This window comes from Haliaeetus leucocephalus, unplaced genomic scaffold (assembly GCF_000737465.1).
Source record: "Haliaeetus leucocephalus isolate CR32 unplaced genomic scaffold, Haliaeetus_leucocephalus-4.0 Scaffold136, whole genome shotgun sequence".
Taxonomy (NCBI): domain Eukaryota; kingdom Metazoa; phylum Chordata; class Aves; order Accipitriformes; family Accipitridae; genus Haliaeetus; species Haliaeetus leucocephalus.
Genome location: NW_010972572.1, coordinates 2,961,960 through 2,967,959, shown reverse-complemented (window position 1 = coordinate 2,967,959; position 6,000 = coordinate 2,961,960). Strand labels below are relative to the sequence as shown.

The 6,000-nt window shown below is 45.4% G+C and overlaps 1 protein-coding gene across 5 annotated transcripts in view; it reads left to right on the top strand.

Moving 5' to 3' along the window:
* The window catches only part of BAZ1B (bromodomain adjacent to zinc finger domain, 1B), a 51,347-nt gene that overhangs the window by 439 nt on the left and 44,908 nt on the right, over window positions 1-6,000 (top strand). The window lies entirely within an intron of this gene.

Below are 6,000 nucleotides of genomic sequence, written 5' to 3'. Positions count from 1 at the left end.
CCCGGCCCGTGAGGGGAGCCCGGCCCGGCCCGGCCGGCGGGCGGTCGTTCCCCGCCAAGTTTCTGATCCGGTGTCTGACGCAGTTCCAGGCGGATGGAAGGCGAGGCGGGGGGAGCGGGGACAGCAGCTCCGCGGGGCCGGAGCGCTCTGAGGCGGCGCGGCCGTGGAGAGAAACTAACGGGTAAAGGGAGCCGGCTGCGTGTTCAACGGACACCGGTGGGTAGGGGTTGATTAATGTAATTAGCGCGGCGGCAGTTCTCGAGGGGGGTTGCAGTACAAATTCGAGGTGTGTATCCCGGGCGTGAGGGGTGGCATTGACACTGGAGACTCCCACGGAAAGGAGAATAAAATAGTGGCAGAAGCAGCTCACCTGCGGAGAGCCCAGGTTTTCGTGCTGAATGTGAGTATCTTCTTCTGGGCTGCTTTAGCGTGAAAAACATTTTTTTTTTTTTTTTAATGATTCCACGTCAGTCAGCGTGTGACAGTCCTTGAGCGGCTGGAAGTGGACATGGGCAGGGCAGCAAACTGTCACAGCTGATGTGCAGGCACGAAGGCAGAGTTACTGTTCAGGTCCCCAGCAGGGCTGGAGGGGCAGGTCTTCTGCGCTGTAACCTGCGAACTGCTACTTCAGGAGGCTGGTTTGTTGTTTGTGTTATAAGGATCAAAATCTGAGGAATTGAGGAGTGAAGGAAGGACTGGAAGTGAGACAGAAATGCATGAATACAGGAACATACCTCTGAAATCTTAGTGATGCAGAAGACAAAGGGACTCCAGAACTTATACAGACCTGTGTAGTGGAGAGTGTCTTGTTACTTCAGTGTGAAGAACAGCCAATGAAAGCCCCTAGGAAGGATTAGGTAGCTTTTGAAGAGGAAATGCATATCTGGGTGCAGATAGGCATTGCTAATGCATTCAGCCCAATAAAATGAGACTGGGTAGAGTGTTAGATACTTGCTTTTTAACAGTATTTTAAATTAAGCCATTCAGTCTGTGACTCGAAAACCTGCTATTGTGATGTGTGCAAACTGAAAGTAGCTCAGTCATCCATCTGACCAGGCAGAGACCTGTTCTTTCTCTTTCCCTATGAGGAACGATCAGTGATTGAAAAGACAGAGTCTAAGCCTAATTACTACTTCTGTAAAAGAAGATGTGGCTTTAAGGTTCATCTGCCTTGTAGGAACAGCACAGAGGAGTTATGGGGCACCTTCTGAGAGCACCAGTCTTATCGGTATGGCTCTTGTGGATCTGTGAGTAGATGGAGGACGTGTTTCTGCAGATACTTGGGTGGTATTAACATTAAGGAAAAAAAGGGATGGTTTCTCATCCTCAGAGGGGATGGCATTAGCGAAAGGGTCAGAAGGAAAGAGGAAACCAATGCAAGCACTGAGGTTCTAGAGAGATGCTCTTCTCTTGGAGAAAGTACTTCATGGGGTGTTGTGGGAGTCAGCCTAGCACGTTCTGGAAAGTTCATCTTGGCAGATAGACGTCATGAAGCTAAAAAGAGAAACTAAGTCATGTTGGGTTTATCTTGCTTTGTTGACCATGTATAATATAAGCTAAGCAAAAAGTGGAACAGAAAATTGCAAATGAGTCAGTAAGTTGAAGGGAGGTGTTACCTAAGGAAGACTTGGAGGGGGTTTTTTTTGGTTACTTCTCTTGTGGATGGGAACAGCCTGCAGAGGGGCTGTGTCAAGAAGTACCTGAGTCCTCACCCAGAGCAGTGCTTGGTGTCATTTATGCTGAGGCCTGGCAGAACATTGTCTGCAGAACTTTTCTTTTCCACCTTGCAAAACTGTTGATCACCTCTTCCTCTAAAGGGTGTACAGGTTCTTGTACTGCACAGCTACAAATGAGGTATTGGAAAGACATAAAAAGTTCTTAAGACTCTTCTGTTTTGGTGTTTTGTTTTTTTCTTTTTTGTTAGGATTTGCAGCTGTAGATTGGGTTGAACAAAAAGTGGAGATTGGGGTATTGTATATGAGGAGAGATGTCTGGCTCATGGACATGTGTTAAGAAAGTGTCCAGCACCAGTGGACAGATGGACAGGGTGGTCATCAGAGCTCAGGTGGTTATTTGGGTCTGATACTTCTTTGTAGCTTTATGTGGCTTCCTTTGGCTGCCAAATCCCATGAAAACCTTTTAGGAGAAACCATGCTGTGTAGAGCCCATTGCTCCTGGCGAAGCCTTGGGCTTCTGGTGTCTGACGCAGGAGTGAGCCTTGCTAATTGTGTGGATGTGGGGATGGGAGGGATGGCTGGGCAGTCAGAGATAGACTTGTCCTTGCAGGAGCTCTGTAGGATCTGCTCTCAGATATGTGGGGTGTCAGGCAAATGCTTCACGTGTGGTATGGTCTTGTCTGGTTTGTGTCACCTGTGCACCTGGTCTGTGGCACATGTACTGAGCCAAACACCAAATTTGTTCCCTGGTGAGCAGGTCATCTCTTCCGTTAGCATGTGGGACTGCTGCAGTGTGTGTTCTGCTATACCAGCAGCTGTTTGGAAAACCGCGCTGCCAGCTCAATAAGGGTGCCTGGACTGGTGAGGACTATTCCAGCCAAAGCTTTCCTTCAGCCATCAGTGTACAGTTTAGGGAAGTTATGTTGCTTTCCTCTCCAGAGAAAAGCTTGCTCTCTGTCTTTAGTGTTTTTGTATGGTAAGCAGAACATAATTCTCATACGAACATGAGGAATCGGGCCATGTTTGGCATGCAAGTTAAAGGCTGTCGTTCACATCTTCACATGTGACATGAGCCAGTTAAACTGGCAGCAGTTAAAGATGGCAGCACCAAAGCAGGGTTGTGTCATGCTCTGCAGTTCTAGGAGAACTTTGTCACCCACCCAGGAAGTAGTGTCTTAAAAATGTCCCGACCTTCCTGGTAAATTTGCCTTCTTGGCTAATACAAGTAAAAACAATTAAGATACTCTAAAGCTATTTTGGAAATGATAGTAATTTCTGGGAGAGCATCAATAACCCAGGAAGAAGTAGACTTTGTATCTGCTCAATAGTCGCCTTGCGCAGTGGTTAGCTTGTTTACTTTAAACATTTTTCTTTAAAAGCATCCCTTGTTTTTACTGTGACTTTGTTTTCTGCCTTTCAGTGTTAAGTAATCTTCAGTGTGATGCAAACAGATGTGATGTATTAACTGTTACACAGTGGGTAGTCAGCTGTTTAATTTAACATGTGTGTTATTCATGGCTTTTGGGGGAATGTTCACAAGTAGCTGGTGTCCAGGGTTTTTTATTTATTATTGTGTTGGGAATTTGTGGGAATGACAGCTCCAACTGTGTAGAGAGGTGGGTTTGTTATGACATACCAGTAAGCCCTCACTTGTAGTCCTAAATCAGTCCTGCTGAACAGTCTGAAATTTCTTGGGTTTGTTTCCAATCTGAGTGGAAAGGACAAAAACCCTACATGTAGTGGAAAGTTTGAGCTATAGTAAACTGCAAAAACATCCTCCTGCCTTTTGGCTTTGTGCTGGCCCCAGGATTTCAAAGCAGAACCTGGCTTGGGAGCTTATGGCAGAGCACAAAGGCAGTGTGGGCATGAGTCTTGAGTGCTCGTTAAGGAATGTGTCTAGGGGTCAGTGTTAGATGAGCTGACCAGCTGTAGGTGGAATTAAATTGCATTTGAGAGGCAAGGCTGAGCTGGACAGGGAAATTGCTATACCTGCTGGTTTTAAATTCAGTGTTCATCTGAAAAATATGGGTCCTGATATGGTATGATTAAGCCTGTTCTCGTAGGTGTTTATAAGGAAGGGAAAATTCTTAGGGAAAATTCTCATGGATCTTCCTGTTAATATGGGAAATGGTGTTAGGAAAAAAATGTATCTTTAAATAATTTTTCAATGGAGATCAGCATTTATTTGCTATCCTTGCTGGAAGGAAAGGAATCTTCTCACAGGTCTAGAGAGAAGAAAGTTGATAAATGTAGGAGGGGAGTAGACCATAATTTTATTTCCCAGCCATATCTCAAATATTTGTTTATAGTTAGACTGCTGAAGGTTTATTAAGGCAATGTCCTGAACCTTAAGAAGTGTGTCTTTCCTTTAGCACTCGTGTTATGGCAGCTGCGAGTTGTCGTATCTAGGTTGTGTCCATGGATGCACAGAAGGAAAGCCTAGGGGGAGAGTGAAGATGGGGTTGCTGAATGAAGCTAAGACTGCTGTTGCTTGTGTGTTTAGGCTCCTGTCTACTGCAAGTGAATTTGCTTTTAACTCTTCTTTTTGTGGGAAAGACATAGGAAGGAGTAGTAGTATGGTTGCAATTTAGTCATTATGAAAGTGGTTAATTGCTGTAAATACGAGGAGGACTCCTGGTTTCTTGTTTGATTTTTTAAAATTATTTTATTTTCCTCCTAGCTCAGTATCACTACAAAAATTTGTTAAAATCACACTTCTGGTGTGGTTGGTGGTGCTGTGCAGATGAGTTCCTCTGTAAGCTGTGGTTACTCCATGCCACTGCCCCACCGCAGGGATGACGCTTCTTGCCCCTGCCCTGTAGCACCTCTCGTTTCTATGGAAACTTAAGCATCTTTGAAACCTCAGGGAGGGGTGTGAATTGGCCAAAGGGCTCAAAACTTAGTGGGGTGATGACTTGTCAGATCGCTGGTCATCCACTGAAGAGCAGGAGACTCCACAAGCAGGGAAAGCTGGGGAACCGCAGGATTTCTCCTTGGTTTTAAGACGTGCTCCAGGCAGCAGGAATACTGTCAGCAGTGGCAGCCTCCTCTGGAGGTGGCTCTGTTCCTGGCTTGTATTCTTGCATAGCACCAGTTGCTGTGGCTGCAAGATACCTGTATATCAATGTCCACAGTGCAGCTTCTGTACCTTGTGCTTTACCTTGGGGCTGTGAAGAAATGTCCAAGAAAATTGGCTTTGTTGGAGTTGTAATTTGGCTTACTAATAGGAATCTTTAAAAAAAAAAAGAAGTAGTAATAATAATAAAACACAAATAGGTTAGTTGCACTAAAATTTTCTTGAAAGGCAAAGCGTATGCAGGATATGATGGGTGATTTGCTGTGGCTGGTGGCTCTGCCTTCGCAGGAGTGTGGAGCAATCTGCTTGTTCCCACAGAGACTCTCATAATTAGCACTTGCGCTGCAGCAGGCTGAGCCACTGTAGTTGTTACAAGTATGCTTTGTACTCTGTGCTTGCTTTTCTGCTGGAGAGCACACTGCAGGAGAAGGGAAAGATGCTTTTCTTGCCTCTCTTATAATTTCTCCACTTAAGTTACCATCGGTAAGCATATGGCAACTTAAGCAGGCTGCCACAGGGTAAATTGGTGTGGATTTACACTGTGCTAGCTTTTCTGATAATTGTGCCTGTACATGTTCTATCCATAGAAAGTATGAAGTAGCTTATATCTGTTTACGCTGACAGTTAATTACCACTTAGGTGGAATGGGTAGAGCACAGCCACAGATGCTTACAACAGAGTAGCTAATGCTGTAATTAATAATGCTGTCTGCACCACGGTGACTTGCCCGTGCACCCATTAATCCTAACAGCCAGAATAACTTAACCTTGAGGCTGGTTGTGATATGGGAAGCAGGTGATGGTGGTGGTGAGGAAGATCCTCATGTTGTGCTGATGCAGGAGGGCTGCTTTTGTTGGAAGCCAGAGGAAAGGCGACCTTTCTAGTGATTTTTGGTTTCAAAGCTTTTGGTTTTTTTCCCCAAAAGATTGGGGGTACTGGGTAGACTGGTAATTTGCATCTAGAGTTTGTAACACCACCCTAAGGCATTAGTAATAGTAGTTCCCCAACAGTTACTGTCAGGCATTTAGTGGTGGTCCGTGCCATGTCTCCGGCACGTGCCTGTGATGTTTGTGCTGTTTTCTAGTGAATCAGACTGGAAAAGCTGAAAAGCAACTTAGCAATGCCACAACTTAGCAATGCCACGAAACTCAGCTGTATGTATTCCCCTTGTGCAGTTCAGCTGAACTGATAGTGGTGTGGCACCTTCTGCATGCCAGTGCCAAACAGGATGGGCATTTCAGCTGCAGA